We start from the raw sequence: 19,996 nt of genomic DNA on the forward strand, positions 1-19,996 counted from the left end.
TAATTGTACGAGCAAATGGACAGCCAGATAATGAGTTATAATTAATAGCAACAAGTAGCAGTTCATTGACGGAAGAACGAATGAAAACAAAATGAAAGAAAAGTGATTGAAAATAAGTACTGAATGGTCAGTTATAAATTGGGAGATAAATGACAGTTGAGGAGCAGTGAGAATGATGCCGGCCCGAAATGTGGTAAATGCTAAACGGGGAGCACCGATGGTGAGATCATTGGGGGGTTCGGATCCGTGGGCAGGAGAGGGGAGCAGATACCAGGCGGGGGTCAGAACAGGCTCGTATTTGTCAGGTTGGATTCTCAGACTGGGGGGAATGACTAAAAACTGTTGAAAAGACAAAGCGACTTGTTGTGGGTCAACTCGACCAGTTTCTGTTTACAAACCACCAGATGGACATTTCAACAAAAGCAAAATACTGCAGATGCTGGAAATCTGAAATTAAAAGAGAAAATGCTGGAAATACTCAGCAGGTCAGGCAGCATCTGCAGAGAGAGAAACACATTTAACGTCTCAGGTCGATGACCCTTCGTTAGAACAGGAAAAAGTCAGATGGACAGTTCACCTGATCAACCGACTTCCCCTCGCTGGAAACCCCAGGTCCTGACATCGGTGCCTTGAACAGTTCAGTAGGTCAGATGTGAGCAGCCCTTCCCCTTCGCCTGGCACCTTCCCGTGCAAGCGGAGGAGATGTAACACCTGCCCCTATACCTCCCCCCTCCCCACTGTCCAGGGCCCCAAACACCCCTTCCAGGTGAAACAGCGATTTACTTGTACTTCTCGCAATCTAGTATACTGTATTCGCTGCTCACGATGCGGTCTCCTCTACATTGGGTAGACCAAACGCAGATTGGGTGACCGCTTTGCGGAACACCTCCGTTCAGTCCGTAAGGGTGACCCCGAGCTTCCGGTCGCCTGTCATTTCAATTCACCGCTCCATTCCCACTCGGACCTCACCGTCCTTGGCCTCTTGTACTGTTCCACGGAAGCTCAACGTAAACTCGAGGAACAGCACCTCATCTTCCGATTAGGCAGTCTGCAGCCTTCCGGTCTCAATATCGAGTTCAACAATTTCAGATCATAACCTCGGCCCCTATTTCATTTTCACTTATATTTTTCCACTCCTTTCCTTTCCCCCCCCCCTTTCCTTTTGTTTCTCTCTCACACCTGGCAGCTATCTTTTGCCCTGCTAGTACACTTTACACCCAATCACAGCCTATTACCATCTCGTCTAGCTTCTAATCTCTTTTACTTCTTTTGGTTCTTTTATTCTTTTGTCCGATCGCAGCCCTGCCTTCGATCTAGTTCCTTTTCTCTCCAGTTTTGAAGAAGGATCAAACCCGAAACGTCAACTCAAATTTCTCTCCACGGATGTTGCCTGACTTGCTGAGTTTTTCCAGCATTTTATTTAAGATGACCTTGTTCTGTGATCCAGGAATAATTGAACCTTCCAAAGTACATGATGTAAGACGAGCACACTCCCGACCTCGCTTTTGTCACCTCTGACAATGGATGAAACTTCAGAGGGAGGTGATGGCGGCGATCCCGAGCTTGCAGCAAAGACCAGTGCAAGTGACAATAGCGGCTGCTGTCCAACCCATGACAACAAAGTACCTGCCGAGATTCAGCTTCAGAAAGTTTGAGTGGGAAGGATGTACCTCTGAATTGGACGAATCCATCTGTAAAATTAATCCGACACACGAGCAATATTGAGAATCTGTCACCCTGGCCTGTAAGATTTTCCAAAATTACATCCTAGCAGACATGGGAAATATATACAACTGAGCATTCGGAATAAACAATCAACAATATCAGAGTTTCACTCAGGATAATGTGTCGAATGGCAGGTTGTCAGCTTGACATGGAAAGAAGCGTCATGGGTTAATTGGTACAGAATAAGAGAGAGAAAGAGTGTGTGGGAGAGAGAGAGAATGAGAGACGGATAGAACGAGATAGGGAGAGACTAAAAGAGAGAGTCAGTGAAAGGGAGAGGGGAGAGAGAGGGAGAAAGAAAAATTGAGATTGAGAGACAGAGAGAGAGAAAAACTAGAACTATATATATCAGAGACAACTCTGCAGAAGGAGAAGCCTTTGCAAGATAAGGTAGGTGAAGTAGAAATAATTCACTGCCTTCCTGCAGAACCGACTTTAGCCAAGAGACACTTAGGTGGAAATGATATGACATGATTTTAGGCGTGTATAATTTTTAAATAGTTAAGCAGCTGGGGGGATCTCCATGGATACAGAAATATATTGTAAAGATACTCCCCCCGAATCAGAGATAAGAGATGTGAGGTGTTGTCCAGTGACCCTGAGCAGGTTGAGGTGGACCTTCTGCTTGAACCGCTGCAGTCCATGTGGTGAAGTTGCTCCCACAGGGCTGTTAGGGCGGCACTTCTAAGCTTTGGACACAGTTACTATGCACCAAATGTGACGGGATAATTTTTTCCCAATGTTACCAATATTTTGTAATGAGTCAAACCATTTCAGTAATTTATTTATCTAAAATATGCAGCATTATACAAAATTGCTAAAATTATTCGCCACATTTATCATGCACTAAACCATTAATTGATTCAACAATTGGATCAGTGTTTCAATGGTTTATTAATTATAGTCCCGCCTTACTTAGAGTCACACTTTAAACAGTGGTGACACTTAAATAACAAACGATCTGGTTACACAACGATTGCCGTCAATTACACTTGTTTCTATTTCCAAGTGCAATGACGGAATATGAAGAAAAGAATATCCACCACTCTGAGAATCCAACCACCAATGTCGTCAGTTAAAAATAAAAATATCTTTACTGCTGTGCCGTAATGTTTCTATTTCCCCAGCTCTCCGTTCCTTCAGTCTCCGGGCTCACTCTCCGTGCAATGTCCCGAATATAACCATTAAAGCACAGAACATTATAATATCAATAAGCATATCGCAAAAGGAAGAGGGAGGACAGTTAGGGCGTGATATTCCCAGAATTTCTGAAACTGACCCGTAATCTGTAGAATAATCACCTCCGGACAAACGCAGCAACTGAGCAGACCCGCAAGGAGAGCAGTAATACAAAGAGACACGGACTTATACAATCAATAACCAGTTACAATGCCTCACCGGGAACTCCACGGGCGGCAAGGATAACTTCAGAAATCACTTATACCAGTTACACTGGAAATGGACACGCGATTAATGGAACTCCCATGCAGAAATGACGATGAATTGGGAGCTTGATGCACAGTTACACAGGGACACAGGAGGAGGTTATTCAGCCCCACAAGCCTTTTCCGACATCACGTTAGACCCTGGCTGATCTGCACCTTAACTCCATTTACCTGTCTTGGTTCCATATCCCTTGATACTCATACCATAAAAAGTTATATCCATCACAGTCTTAAAATTTCAATTGACCGAGCATTGACGGGCTTTTGGGAAAACGAGTTCCAGATTTCCACTGCCCTTTGTGTGAGAAAGTGTTTCCTGATTTCCCTCCTAAATGGCATAACTCTCATTTTAAGATCATGTCCCCTCGTCCTCCAATCTCCACCAAGGAAACAGTTTCTCTGCATCAACCTTATCGAATCTCTTTATCATTTTAAATAACTCGAATATAACACCCCTCAACATTCTAAACACAAGGAATACAAACTAAGTTTATGCAATCTGTCCTCACAATTTAACCCTTTAAGCCCCGGTGTAATTCTGGTGAACCTGCGCTGAACTCCCTCCAAGACTAATACATGTTTCCTGTGATGCGGTGTCCAAAACTGAACTCGTGCTCCAGATGGGGTCTGACCAAGGTTCGATATAACTGAAGCATCACTTGCTCACTTTCGATTTTAAACACCCTTGTGAAAAAAACAAAATCCCATCAACATTTATTCCTACTTTTTGTCTCCTTCCTCGCAAGCAACTACTGACCCGTCTCACAAGGCTACCTCCAATACTGTGCAATCTCACCTTTGTTAACAATTTCTGTGTGAAACCTTATCTGAAGCAGGGAAATAACTGATACTGTATTTCAACTTGAGAATATGGGGACCAAGATTCCATTGCATCGTGTGCTGACGATATTTACAGTTAAAATTACACCCGCTGACAGGACATTGAATGAAGATAACAATTGGAGCTTTTGCTGGACATTATAAGTGCATTATGAACTCAATGAACATATCACTCAAGGAAGATGGCGGACAGGGAGGATGTGATATTCAATTAAATTCTGACATTGATTTGGAAAAAGCAAAATAAATTATTCAGGAGGAACAGAAAAGATATCGGACATGTACAAAGACCAGTGACACACATAAACCCTGATTCACAAAGTCAGTAAGTTCAGAATCAGTTAGCGGGAACACCAAATACCGCTTGTAGAACGGGAACATGGCAAATAGATATACAATACATTCCACTTTATTTATCTCTGAGAAATGATGGGGACTCTTGGTGCAGGACACCGAGCCACAATGGACCCTGTGAGCTGTAATATTCAGAGAAAGACTTATTAATACAGGAGCGAAGCTTCCAATGAGAGCATTAGGCTGCATTGTCCCTGAGATTTGTGAGAGTCAGTGGGACAGTGAGACAACTCACTTCACTATGTCCTTACTGAGTAACATCTTTAAACAGACCTGGCAGAGTTTTAAAACCAATAGTAGAAATATTGGAGTTTGATGCCGATCACATTGGTTCAAAAAACAACCTGGAACTTTTAGTAGCAGCGGGTGTTGGGAGCTCATTCCACTGAATGTGAGATTTCAGTTTCCCGGCTGAAGGGGAGAATTTGATTCCTTGTAATGTCGGAGTTAAAATACACCGGTTTCATACCCAGGGCTCAGTCACACTAAACTATGAATCTGAGCTAGAGGAATGTAACACAGACACAGATTACAGGGCGATATGATCAAAGTGTTTAAAATGTTGCAAGGACGGGAGAAGGTAGATAGAAACAGACTGATTCCAGCAAATGATGGGGTCAAGAACGAGGCGTCATAGATACAAGATTGAACAGAAGACATTCGGAACATTGGAAAAGGGAGCGGGAGAAACATCTTTACAAAGAGAGTTGGGAGGCGGTGGAATTCAGTTCCAGGGTTAGTGGTTGAGGCAGAAGCTATGCTCAGTTTCAGAGTAGAATGGATAGGTTGATGGAGGAAGAGGTGATGAAGGTATATCGGGACAGGTTGGTTAACTGTCTTTACAAATATCTTCTAACTGTAAGGATCAGAAGGGAACTTAATATAACTTGGTAGTGAGCAGCGGTTTGACCGGGCGGACAGGCTGGCTGAGAGTTCAGCTGGTGTTATATCAACATGCAAGTGTATGATCTGAACAATAAAAGTGTCCGGTTTGTATAAAGGGAACAGAACCCGGCTTCTGATCGGCGCTCTGGGTAAAATGCGGGTGATGGAAGCTGAAACGGATTTTTCAAATGGGGACAAAGCCAGGACAGTTCCACAGAGCGCCGCTGCTTTGTTTCAATCGCACTCTCAGTGCATTGGATTCCCGGTCTGAGCTGCTGGAAGGGATGTGACAGGAATGAGCTGCCCCCCACCGGCTGAAGGCAGCACAGTGCCCGCGCAGTGGGTGAAGAGGAGTCTGAGAACAGGCTGGTGACCGGTCAGGGGAGAAGATCAGGGGGAGAGTCTGTGTCTCTGCATGGAGCACAAACCCAGCCTCGGCATGGATTGTGATCAGCAGGAACAATATCCAGCACTTTGCTGGAAACAGACCGAGAAGAGTGGGAAGATTCTGATTAATGAGACTGAACAAATCCCAGTCCTGACTGTCTGGATTCCCAGGTATATGTCCAGGAGATGCCATCAGTCGATCGGTCCCCAGCGGGAGTCAGAGGGGGAAAAACTGGAGCATTTTATAACACAGTGAATGTTCAGTAAGATATAGACATTGTCAGATATTAACGAATGTAGCCGGAAAAAGTGGAGGAGAGAAAATCTGGCGGGGCATGGAAACAATGGAATTAAAATATTCCATGGAATCACACATTGCACGAGGTCTCAATTAAAACGGAATCATTGGAAAGACATTAAATGCAGAAAATAATCTGCAGTTTTTATGGGGTTTAAAGAAACTTAAAAAGGTAATAAATGAACAGTCAATGAACGAGGTACAGCGGGAAATACAGTCACTGAATTTCTGCCTTTCAATTGACTTGTGAAAAACAGTGAGAAAAGGACACTTACCGAGATAGGAGCAGGAACAGAGTTAACCCTGATTCACAACTTTAGTAATGGAAGAGAATCACTTACCGGGGATTCCAATGGCTGCTATAATCGGATAGTAAATCATTGCTGCCTGTATAACTGGCGGTAAGATGGTAAATGGATATGCAGTTAAGGGAACTCTCATTCTGTCTGAGAAGTGATGGTGACTCTTGGCACTGGACACAGGGCTCAACTGAGTCTGTGAGATGAGGGATTAAGAGAAAACCATTTATAATTGAGGGACACTTCCCGTGGGATCAGGAAGCATCAGGAGTATGGACATTACTTCCAGTCATTTGGGCAGCGTGTCAACTCCCTACACTGTCATGTTTGTGCTGCACTAATTAGATACAAATTGATATTACAAGTGTTTTGAAATGAAACCGCCCAAAGATTGGAATGATATTTTGCTCACATTTCTCTCTGTCAATGTACTGAAAGCCGGGCTCTGACCGCATCGCTGCAACACCTTCAACAGAAGCAGCTTCAGGGTCCCCTCTGTGACGTCACACGGCTCAGTCCTGTCGATGCAGCAACAGAATTCCCCCAATCCTCAAACATCTTTCAGTGTTTACACCGCCCCCGGCCCTCCAAACTCAGCCCTTTGAATGTGGGAGTTTAGACTGGCAATTGAATGAGTGATTTATGTCTTTAGGACGGGAGAGTTCGGGCTTTGCACCAACACCTGCAATAAATTAAATCTAAAATCTCAAGTAGAAAAATAAAACCATGGACAGGGGCTCGAAAAATCCAGGATTTCACTGAAATCCACATTCTATAAAGGTTACAGGTTAAGGCAGAGCCCTGTTCCTTTAGAGGGATAATCTAGGTATGGGGTACTATACAATATTGAAATAGGTTGGGCCACATTTAGAGCAGAATCGCTGTGGAAATCTCCATCCCCCAGGATTCTGTAGGTTGCGGTGGTGTTTAGAGTTTCTGCTCAGTTCATTATTTTCTATTATTATCCCATTCCCGGTAGTTCCACTTTGATCTTTCCAGTGGTATTATCGAAGGTCAGGCCGTGGAACACAGGTGCATTCAGACCAGGAGTAGGTCATTCAGCATCTCGGGCCTGCTCCGCCATTCAATTTGATCATTGCTGATCTGCAGCTCAGCTCCATTTCCGCGGCTTTGCTGCTTATCCCTTCATATCCTCAGCTAACAAAAATGTATCGATCACAGCCATGAAAGCTCCAAATAATCCGGAGCATGCGCAGCTTTTTGTGGGTTAGAGTTTCAAATTCCCACCAGCCATCGTGTGACAAAGTGCATCTTGGTATTGCTCCTGAATGACATAAATCTAATGTTAAGCTTATTGCATAGAATTACATATATACAGCAGAGAAGCAGGCCATTCGGCCCAACTGGCCCATGCTGGTGTTTCTGCTCTACCAGTCTCCTCTCACCCCATCACCGTGGCCTTCTAGTCATTTCACCCTCATGTGTTTATCTAGCTTCCCCTTAAATACATCTGTGCAACTCGACTCAGCTAATGATTGTGGTAGCGAGTTCGACAATAAGTCCCCTTGTTCATGATTCTTGCACCAGACGGAATTGTTTCCCGGTATCTACCTACTGAATCATTAGACATTTTAAGCACCTCTTACAGGTCAGCACTCAATCTCCTTTACTCAAGGGAATGGATGCCATATTTTTGCAACATGTCCTCGTAATTTAACCCTTTTAGCTCAGGTAAATTTCAGGTGATTCTGCACTCCACCCACTCCAAGGCCTATATATAATCAGTGAGGGCCTCGGGAGTAAGGGGAAGAAAGGAAGATAGGAGAATTGGGTTGGTGGGACAGATTGTGGCCTCATGTAATGAGAGGGGCAATGGGGGTCGGAGGATGGGGAGAGTAGAGAATGGGAGGTCAGAGAGAGGATAATGGGGTCAGCCACAAGGGGAATGAGGGTCATGACAGGGAAATGGGATTAGGGAGAGGGGGAAGAGGGTCAACAGCAGGTAAATGGGGTCCGAGAGAGGGGGCAAGAGGGTCAGCAGCAGGTAAATGTGGTCAGAGAGGGGGAAGAGGGTCAGCAGCAGGTAAATGGGGTCAGAGAGAGGGGGGAAAGAGGGTCAGCAGCAGGTAAATGGGGTAAAAGAGAGGGGGAAAGAGGGTCAGCAGCAGGTAAATGGGGTAAAAGAGAGGGGGAAAGGGGGTCAGCAGCAGGTAAATGGGGTAAAAGAGAGGGGGGAAAGAGAGTCAGCGACAGGTAAATGTGGTAAAAGAGAGGGGGAAAGATGGTCAACAGCAGGTAAATGGGGTCAGAGAGGGGGAAAGAGTGTCAACAGCGGGTAAATGGGTTCAGAGAGACGGGAAAGAGGGTCAGCAGCAGGTAAATGGGGTAAAAGAGAGGGGGGAAAGAGAGTCAACAGCAGGTAAATGGGGTCAGAGAGGTGGAAAGAGTGTCAACAGCGGGTAAATGGGTTCAGAGAGACGGGAAAGAGGGTCAGCAGCAGGTAAATGGGGTAAAAGAGAGGGGTAAAGAGGGTCAACGGCAGGTAAATGGGTCAGAGAGGGGGGAAGAGTGTCAGCAGCAGGTAAATGGGGTCAGAGAGACGGGAAAGAGGGTCAGCAGCAGGTAAATGGTGTCAAGCAGAGGGGGGAAGAGGGTCATCAGCAGATAACTGGGGCCAGAGAGAGCGGGAAGAGCGTCAGAAGCAGATAAATGGGGTAAAAGAGAGTGGGGAAGAGGGTCAACAGCAGATAACATGGGCCAGAGAGAGCGGGAAGAGGGTCAGCAGCAGGTAAATGGGGTAAATGAGAGGGGGAAAGAGGGTCAGCAGCAAGTAAATTGGGTAAAAGAGAGGGGGAAAGAGGGTCAACAGCAGGTAAATGGGGTCAGAGAGGGGGGAAGAGTGTCAGCAGCAGGTAAATGGGGTCAGAGTGAGGGGGAGGAGGGTCAGCAGCAGGTAAATGGGGTCAGAGAGAGGGGGAAGAAAGTCAGCAGCAGGTAAATGGGGTCAGTGTGAGGGGTAGGAGGGTCAGCAGCAGGTAAATGGGGTCAGAGTGAGGGGGAAGAGCGACAGCAGCAGGTAAATGGGGTCAGAGTGAGGGGGAAGAGGGTCAGCAGCAGGGGCCGAGGGGGCAGTGGGTGTATGTCTGGGTAATGGAGCTGCTGGGGCAGTGGGCGAATGGTTGGGTACTGGAGCCGAGGGGGCAGTGGGTGTATGTCTGGGTACTGGAGCTGCTGGGGCAGTGGGCGAATGGTTGGGTACTGGAGCCGGGGGGCAGTGGGTGAATGGCTGGGTACTGGAGTTGAGGGGGCGTGGGTGAATGGCTGGGTACTGGAGCCGGGGGGCAGTGGGTGAATGGTTGAGTACTGGAGCCGGGGAGCAGTGGGTGAATGGTTGGGTACTGGAGCCGGGGGGCAGTGGGTGCATGGCTGGGTACTGGAGCTTGTTTTGATTTCTTTTTTTGGGTTCAATAAAGACTCATTTCTGAAAGAGAATGTTGTTTAATCTAAAGTCTTGTTCCAGACTTTCTACAGCTATTTACAGAACACACTATGCTGTGATGCATCTAGAATGAAACTGAAAGTAAAACTCCTCTGGAATGCTTGTCTCTCACATGACCTCTGCTGGTCAGGCACAAGTAATCAAAAACACAGACAAATATGCTGTAAGGCATAAGTAATCTAACACAGACAAATATCATCACTATTTGCTGATATCATTACATCTCCCTTTCTTAAAACGGAAGTATTTTACTTTTAACTAACAACATTTAATGAACTTACATTATCATTATCATGATCAAGGTTTTTTACCCTTGCTTTGTGTGTTCACATGAAATATGTCAATACACTAGAACTTGAAGAAAGAATAAGATAACATTACTTCCTTCTTTAACAATAGTCCTTAAATTTACTCAATGAGTCTCTCAGGAGGCTTCAGGTGTCTTGAGGATTTTCTGATTGATTGTCCTTGAATCTGAGTTGTTGCCTCAGATGATTGGTTCTCAGCTGTGTGATCAGGTTGTTCTTTGAACTTCCTCACTTTCACCCCCTCTTTTGTTTTCAGGAGGTTCTCCGGGATGGGTAGGTTTGACCTTAGCCGACGTCCCATCAGGAGTTGGGCTGGTGACATACCACACTCAAGCGGCATTGTGCGGTATACAAGCATGCTCTGGCCGAAGTCAGTTCCACTGTCTTTTGCCTTGTACTTCAGTCTTTTCACTGTTTTTGCGGGCTCTCCTGGGTCAACAGCTCTGGACAACGTGTCTGCTGTATACATCAGCTTTCCCGGTGTGTACGCAACATTCAGTTCATCATAGACTGTCTCTCTTTCACTTTCCACAACGAGGACTCTCTTTACCAGGTTCAGTCTCTCACAGGCTTTTAACCCTAGTATGGCTTGCACATCCTTTGGCACCACGATTAATGCTAGCGTGTGCTCTCTGTCCTTGTGTGTTACTTTGACAATGCATTTTCCTTTCACTAGTATATCAGTACCTGTGTATCCGGTCACTTTTACTTGTATTCCATGTAACTTTGGTTTGGGTCTAATTCTCTTAAAATCGGTCTCTGATATCACATTAACTTGTGCTCCAGTATCCAATTTAAATGGAATGTGTATGTCATTCACTTTTAGTGTCAACATCCAGTCTCTTTCTTCTTTTTTGTTTTCAGACACAACATCTACATTGAATTCCTGTATCTTGCTTTCATCTACTGTACGGACCTTGCTTTGTTGCGCTTGGTTCTTACAGCAACGGGCATAATGGTTGTTTTTGTTGCATCTATTGCATGTTTTACCATATGCTGGACACTTTCTTGGTGGATGCTGTGTACTGCATCGACTACATGATTTCCGATTGTCCCTTTCATTTTCGTTTGCTGGCCACGTCTCTTTTTTCACATTGGCGCTCTCTTTGTTAAACGGTTTGTATCCGTTCTTTCTCACTGCATCCACGTTGCAGCTACTGTCACTGAACAGCTCCTTTGCCTGCAACTTCACAGTCTCTGTAACCCTACACAGTGCTATGGCTTTTCCCAGGTCTAGATCTTGCTCTCTTAGCCGTCTTTCCCTTAGACCATTATCTCGAATACCACACACCAGGCTGTCTTTTATCAGCGAGTCTGTGAGTCCCCCAAATTCACACGATTTGCTCCGGTTTCTCAGTTCAGTCACATACTGATCAATAGTCTCGCCGATTTTCTGTACACATGTGAAAAATTTGTGCCTCTCAAAGGTCACGTTGCGTTTAGGCATGCAGCAGGCCTCAAACTGTTCCATTATTTTATCTAGCTTCATTTTGTCTCCATCAACAGCGAATGTGAAGTTATTATACACCTCCAGCGCTTCATCACCCACGACATGCAAGTACAGTGACGATTTCTGTTTATTACTTTTCTTGTCAGCTCCGATTGCCGCTAAATACAACTCTAAACGTTGTTTGAACCTTCTCCAATTTTCAGCCACATTACCTGTTAATTGAAGCGTCGCCGGTGGATGTAAACCTTCCATTTTTTCACTTCGTTAGCTATTCTCTAATGGTAAGCAACGATGTTCTCTTCTGGCTTGCTAATATGTGGAGAGCTGATTTCGCTTACTTGCCACAATTCCTTTCACTGTCCCATCGAGTTGCTAACTTCAGATTTTTTCTCTTTCAGCCACTTCTGACATCATGTTTTGATTTCTATTTTTGGGTTCAATAAAGACTCATTTCTGAAAGAGAATGTTGTTTAATCTAAAGTCTTGTTCAAGACTTTCTACAGCTTTTTACAGAGCACACTATGCTGTGATGCATCTAGAATGAAACTGAAAGTAAAACTCCTCTGGACTGCTTGTCTCTCACATGACCACTGCTGGTCAGGCACAAGTAATCAAAAACACAGACAAATATGCTGTAAGGCATAAGTAATCAAACACAGACAAATATCATCACTATTTGCTGATATCATTACAGAGCTGAGGGGGCAGTGGTGAATGGTTGGGTATTGGCACCGGGGGGCAGTGGTTGAATGCTTGGGTACTGGAGCTGGGGGTGCAAGGGTGGTGCAGTGGGTGAAAGTTTGAGTGTTGGAGCCGAGGGCCGGGCGTGGTGCAGTGGGGGATTGGTGGAGTATTGGAGACGAGGGGCAATGGTTGGTTATTGGAGCTGGGGGCAATGGTTGGGCATTGGAGCTGGGGCAATGGTTTGGAATTGTTGCTGTGGGGGGAGCTATGTTTGTGTATTGGATCCGGGGGGCAATGGTTGAGCATTGGAACCGGGGGCAATGGTTGTGTATTGGAGCCGGGGACAATGTTTGTGTTTTGTAGCTGTGGGTGGAGCTGTGTTTGTGTATTGGATCCGGGGGTCAGTGGTTGAGTATGGTAGCTGTGGTGGGAGCAGTGTGTATGTATTGGAGCCGGGGGCAATGGTTGGGCATTGGAGCTGGGGGGGCACTTGTTGAGTATTGTAGCTGTGGTGGGAGCAGTGGTTGGGTATTGAAGCCGGGGGGTAATGGTTGGGTATTGTAGCTGTGGTGGGAGCAGTGGTTGGGTATTGGATCTAGTGGGCAATGGTTGGGTATTGTAGCTGTGGTGGGAGCAATGGTTGGGTATTGGAGCCGGGGGGGGGCAATGGTTTGGTATTGTAGCTGTGGTGGGAGCAGTGGTTAGGTATTGGAGCCGGGGGCAATGGTTGGGTATTGGAGCCGGGGGGCAATGGTTGGGTAATGTAGCTGTGGTGGGAGCAGTGGTTGGGTATTGGAGCTGGTGGGCATTGGTTGGGTATTGTAGCTGTGGTGGGAGCAATGGTTGGGCATTGTAGCTGTGGTGGTAGCAGTGATTGGGTATTGGAGCTGTGCTGGGAGCAGTGGTTGGGTATTGGAGCTGAGGTGCAATGGTTGGGTATTGCAGCTGTGGTGGGAGCAATGGTTGAGTATTGGAACCGGGGGGCCAATGGTTGGGTATTGTAGCCGTGGGGGGAGCAGTGGTTGGGTATTGAGCTGGGGGGCACTGCCAGGTGCAATATGATGGACATTGATTCCTTGGCTGAAATTGAGGAAAAGATGCAACGGCAGCTTGAAGGAATGTTGTTAAAGGAGAACCAGATGTTCAAGGGCCAGGGAGGGGAGATTAGACAGGTGTTGTTCTCAGTGACGGGCCGAGTGTCCAATGAACATAAACTGCAGGGCCAAATTAGTCCACCATCCAAGGGGATGCTCAGGCTAAAGTGACACCTCAAAGGGAGTTGCTTGTAGCATGTATGGGGTATTCCTTCTTTCCCCCAATACACCCGGGATGGGGTGATATCAAGAACAACCTAATCCCCAACTTTGTGACAAATAAACAGCTGGCAGAATGGAATGTGTCGACATCACACTTTCCATTGTGAACTCAGGAGGTTGGGCAGAGTTTGGGCAACGTCTCACCCGTGCCATGGTAAACTGAAGGGTCGGGGAGTGAGCATTCCTGCCCTGACAATAAAAGCGACCCATGGAGCCATAAAAGTATGGTCAGTAGAATCAGTTCGGATATTGGAGGAGAAATTGCATCATGAATATCAGCCCTTCCCACCATACATGGTTCAAGTAAATGAAGGAAGGACAGCGCCAGACATGGCAGAATGTTCTTTAATCAAAGGATGTGTTGATATCACCTGAGAGAAGTTCATTAAACATCATGGGTGTTTTGTTTGGAATTAAGAAACTCCAAATTGCACCTGCTCTGGAACAAGCTGGCACCAGAGATAAACTAATGCTAGTTGTGTCGCACAGGGGCGCCATTTTGTCACTATGGCCGCAGCCTCTGTGAATACAGACCCCTCACCTGCCCTGTCACCCACTCCTCTTTCTGCTTTGAACCGACCCAGGTCACCAAGATACTTCATAAGATCCTGATACCAGTGACCAAGCATGATGCACGGTGCACGGTGATACGCTCTCAGACACTGATTATTGATTAGATTTGGATATCCGCTGGACGCCCCTCCGCCACCCGACACACACTAAAACTAAAATAGGTTAGAAAACGAACCGAGATCTCAGTAAAACACCTGCACCAACTGCACCAGGACAATGAAAACCTGCTAACAGAGATAGAGGGGGTGGGAAGGAAATCACGGTGGGAACAGGTCAATAACATCTTGATACACCCGTTGTTAAGAATTATTTCACAACTGTTAATTATTTTCCAATGCCGTCTACTGGTCCTGGTCATCATCGTGTACGCATTGCTTCGACAAGCCCTTACACAATTGAAGACGAAAAACAAGGAGCCGGGTCAACAGAGAGCTCTCCCAAGCCTGGAGTGCGGGGGAACTCGGGAATAATTATCAATCAATGAAATAATGCCAAAGGAACCGTTGGAGCCGTGCAGACATGTTCGGTGTGCTGACATCAATGTAACAGTAATCGACTGTAAACTCCAAGCAGATCAACGGTAAAGACAGAAAGAAAGTTATTTGGCTCAGAGTGATTGCTCAAATTATGGGTCTAAAGGGGGGAAATGTTAGCATGATTTAGGATGATTTATGTTAGAATGCTTTAAGATGATTCACTGGTCCAACTATCCCAGCGTCCTTTCACTTAGGTTTGCATTATTATATCAACATGGGAGATCCAAGCATATTAAAAGGAACTTTCAAAAATGAATTGAGGTGTTCCGCAAAGCCAATCTCTGTGTGGTCTCCCCAATGTAGCGGAGTCTGCAGCAATTACAGTTTACTAAATTGCAAGAAGAAAAGTAAATTTTTGTTGCACCTGGAAGTTGTGTTTGGGTCCCTGGACAGTGAGAATGGAGGAGGGAAAAGGGCCGGTGTTACAGCTCCTGCGCTTGCACGGGAAGGTGTCGTGGGAAGGGGAAGGGGTGGTCGGGTGATAGATGAGTGGACCAGAGTGTCGCAGAGGGAGCGGTCTCTTCCGACTGCGGAAAGGGGACGGGAGGGGAAGATGTGTTTGGTGATGGGATCATGCTGGAGGTGGTGGAAATGGCGAAGGATGATCCATTGAATGTGAAGGCTGGTGGGGTGAAAGGTGAGGACAAGGGAAATCCTATCGTGCTTCTGAGAGGAAGAGGAATGGGTGAGAGCAGAAGTGCGGGAAATGGAACAGTCGAGAGTCCTGTCCACCATGGTGGAGGGGAGTCCTTGGTTGAGGGAAAAGTAAAACATATCGGAAGGTGGCATCATCAGAAGAGATCCGATGGAGATGGAGAAACTGAGAAAAAGGAATAGAGCCCTTACAGGAATCAAGGTGGGAGGAAGTGTCGCCAAGTTAGCTATGGGAGCAGCTGGGCTTATTTGGTTGAAGTGAATGGATTCAAAGGAGAATTAGTCCAATGTATTTTCAATACAAGGGCAGCCAGGCGGAGGAGGGGCTGGTGGATGGTGACTGTGTTGGCCTCCGTTCAGGGAAGAAGCGGAGGGCCCTCCTGCCGTCCTGGTGGCTGATGGAGGTGTAGAGGGATTGGACGCCCACAGTGAAAGGGAGACGGTGAGGACCAGGAAACTGGTAAGTAACTGTTATTTTTTTCCACAGCAGCTTTCAAATCACTGGCATTATCAATGGGTTGGTATGTTGATGTGAAAGTAATTTGTTGAATTGTGTGCAACTGCACGTCGCTGTTTAAATCAGCAGGGCGGTTGAAGGATTCCTGTTAAAGATCGAGTGTACTTCAGTTCGTGTGGTTTCGAGCACTGCTGCCGGTGGATGTGATAATTCGTCCGAGAATTGTAACCATTGGACAGGAAGTTTTAATATTTATATCTCACATTTCCAGGCAGCGTTCCTACATTTACAGCAGGCGCTCCGCCGATTGACAGATAATAGGAACAGGAGTGGCCCATTTAACCCTTCGAGCCTGTTCCGGCATTCAGTGAGATCATGTCTGACCTGGATCTTAACTTCACCCACCTGCTTTGACTTCTAATCAATCCCTATCTTGTCTAACAGAAAACTATCGACCTGAGCTTTAAATTATTAATTACATTGGCAAAAGAACGTGAGGTGAGTTGAGATTGTTTTATTACTCAGACGAGGAGATTGTTTCATTACTCAGAGGATAGTTATGATCTGGAATTCACTGTCTAAACTGTTGGTGGAAGCAGATCCGATCGCTGATCCAATAGTCACTTTCAGCAGGGAATTGGATAAATACTTGATGGCGAACAATGTGCAGGGCTGTGGGGAAAGTGCGTCATTCTATGGTTCTATGATGGGACAATGCTCTCCCTCAGTGAGCTTGTGTTTTCACCGGTAAACCTCAGGTCACGGCTTTAATTCTCGTCCGAGCCGGCAGCGACTTTCTCACCTTTAATGTGATGTTTCTCTTTTTCTCGCTCTATGATTCACTTTATTTCTCTCTGTTTCTGTCGTTCTTACCATCTGTCAGTCTCTCTGTATGTCTCACTCAGTCTCAGTCACTTTCTGTAAGCTTTTCTAATTGGGTCTCTGTTGATCCCTCCAACTATTACTTTCTCTCGGTCACTCTCCCCATTGCTCCCCCACATCATTTTACTCTGCACCTTATAATATAACCCTTTAGGCGCTGGCTCCGTTTAGAGCGTGCTGATCCTGGGTGTTTGACCTGCATTTTAACATTCTTCCTTCAAAGGTTTTCAGTGTTGACGGGAGGGTTACATGTTCTGTGGGCTAAAAGCCGAGGGGTTTCTTGTCTAGTTACGAACGGTCAGCTCAATGCGTTACTTGTCCAGCTGCTGTGCTTTTGCAGTTCAGCTTTTCACCGTCTGTAGTTTTAGAAAATGCCTTTATCCTCTCACATTTTCAGATTATGCTGATGCGTAGTTTGCTCTGCGCTGAAAACTAAACTTAGTCAGCAAGGGATTTGTCGAATTTTCAAGCACTGCACAGCTGAGCTTCTATTGCCAGCGTGGCCGAGTGGTTAAGGCGTTGGACTTAAAATCCAATGGGTTGTGTGTCCACTAGTGTTCGAACCCCACGCCTGGTAGATGCTCAGGCAACGAGGTAGAAAGTAAAACCTATAGCTATTTTTGGTATGAAAACGCTTATGATCTCTGCAAAGGATGGTGCCATATTTATAATTCACCCTTCAAGACAGCGTTTCTTCATTTACAATTGGTGTACTGAACATAGGAACCGGAGGAGGCCATTGAGCCTGTTCGCCATTCACTGAACCTCTGTCTGAGCTGTGTCTTAACTCCATCCAGCTGCTTTGGCTCCAGATCATTTTAATGCATGTGTAGCAAAAACGTACCGATCTCAGATTTACATTATTAGTTGAGCTGGGATATACTGCTATTGTGTGGGAGAGTGTTCCACACTGCTACCAGCCTTCGCATGAACATATGTTTCCTAACTTCTTTCCCGAATGGCCTGCCTCTGATTTTACGATTATGTCCCCTTGTCCTAGACTCCGCCAGCAACGGTGAAAAAACGTTTCTCTCTATCTAGCTTATCAATTCATTTCAAAATCTTAAAAACCTCAATCAAATCCCCACAACCTTCTATATTCCAGGAAGTACAAGCCCAGTTTATGTAATCTCTGCTCATATTTTAATCATTGGAGCGCTGGTAACGTTCTGGTGAATGTGCACTGCACTTTCTCCGATGTCAATCTATCCTTTTATCGGGCGGTGCCCAGAACTGTACACAGAACGCCAGATGTGGTCTAACCAGGTCTCTGTATAGCTGCAGAATAACTTCCTCTCCTTTATATTCTATTTTTTTGATTATTTTTGTACCTTACTGCTACATTTCAGTGGTCTGTGTACATGGACCCGAAGCCCCTTTGGAACTCCACTGTTCCGAGCTCTGCACCATGTAATTATTACTCGGATCTAGTTTTTAGGTCTAAAATGAATGGCGATATATTACCTGCGTTGAAATCCATCAGCCACTGTTTCGCCCATTCACTTAATCTATCAATATATCTTTGTAATTATATGCTGCTTTCTACACGACTTACCATACCACCAGCCTTTGCATCATCGGCAAACGTGGATATAGGAATTTTATGTCATTAATAACTATAGAAGTGTTGTGGAGTATTTTAAACCAACACTTGACACAAGGTTTGCGGATCGATAATCAAGTTGTCTTTATTACACCAGTGGGGAGACAATCTGCTCTGTCTTAGCCAGACTTCTCCAAATTGGTACAGCAAACCCTACATTTTTATACATTACAACATATATGTCCAGCTCATTCAAAATTCATTCCTACCACCTGATTGGCCCTTGGCCCGTATACATATTCACTGATTGGTTGCCTATACTGCGTTATATTAAAGTACTGCCTTTATTATCGAAAAAGTACATGTCCATTATCCCCCAAGCTGTTGTTGCACCTATGACCTTTGTTTATGCCAGATGGGGTCTCATCAACATTGCACTTCTGACTCATTGTCCTCCTTTCCTGCCTCTCGAGGCCTCTTTACTTCCAACTCATTGTTTTACTTTCCTGCCAGAACAGAGCTTACATCCTCTAGGCCTCTTATGGTTTCCCCCTCCGACTATTTGAAATTGTCTCTTAGTGACAAAGTAAGCAGTTCTACAACTACTGCTTAGGTTATCTCAACTGCCAGTTCAGCAATTTAGAAAAAGCTTACTACTGCAAAGACCTATTAGATTATTCTCTTTATTACACCATTCAGTGAAGCTGCCAGCGATGTCAGTTTAACTCATTCCCCACTGCAATCCCCCCTTTTGGTACTTGGCCACTACCCAAGTTAAACAACATGTATAAGCATTGCTGTGCCTCCTGCCCCATGTGGTGATCAGGCGCTGGCTCGGGAGGCCCTGCATACCCATCATGTCTAGAGCAAACTTGTTTTTTCCAGCACTTTCCGCTTCGCTTTAGCTCTTTGTTGGTCCGTTTCTTGTTACAAGCGATGCATGCTGCTATTCCCCATCATATAGCCATGACTAACTGTACTATCACTATTATATATGGGAAATGATGCGGATCCATGGGTGTAAGTTGACATTCATTCCCCAATCCCACAGCTTCTCATACCACGGGAACTCCTGTAGCTCTATCTCTATGACCCTTTCTAATCCCCCAAGGTCCCTTTGCAGCACTATGTATTGTTTCACCATCTTACTTAAATCCTCTTTCAATTCTTGCAGATCCTCTTGCAGGTGGGGTATTGCGGTCCCTTCTGGTACTTCATAATTGACCAACGCTTTCTTTAGACTATCTGGCACATTTAGCTTTATCTCCTCCCTTGAATGTACATACACCAATCTGGTGTGTCCAATTGTGACAGGGATCTTTGGCGTAAATCAGAAGTTAGGCATTGTGATTGCACATACAAGGTTACTATATTGGTACTCAGCCTCTGTGGTGGCTGTACAATACTCCCCTTCACCTTTATATCCCGAGCGGGTGTGATGGTGATCAACATGTGATAAGTCCAACACACACTCTCTGTCTTATTATAGGCGCACTCATCCATATGGCCTTCTCCTACTGGATGTGAGCACATCGTAAGCGTGCCTTTCCTGTGGCATCCGTTTAGGGAGACTCCTCTCATAGTATCATTCTTCCTGATGGCATAGGTATCAATTGAATAGTATTGGAGGTATGTCTCACCCCTCACTATGCCTATGTTTGTTAACTGGTACTGTGGGTATGGAGCCATGTCTAGTCCCACCACTGGCATCAGGAGTACGATGCCTATCATTGCTGTCACTTCTGCTTTACATTTTCGTATCACTGGATATACTCTGGTCATCCCTTTGAGAGTACAAGCAGTCAGAGGGCCTGAATTCTGGCTCAGGCCACAGAGCTGTGGGCTGTTAATCCAGTCTGGTACCTCGCCTCGCTGTATCTGTGCCAGATTATGTTTAACT

The sequence above is a fragment of the Somniosus microcephalus genome, unplaced genomic scaffold (assembly GCF_052327205.1).
Source record: "Somniosus microcephalus isolate GS21.2 unplaced genomic scaffold, FLI_Smic_1.0 unresolved_chr1, whole genome shotgun sequence".
Lineage (NCBI taxonomy): Eukaryota > Metazoa > Chordata > Chondrichthyes > Squaliformes > Somniosidae > Somniosus > Somniosus microcephalus.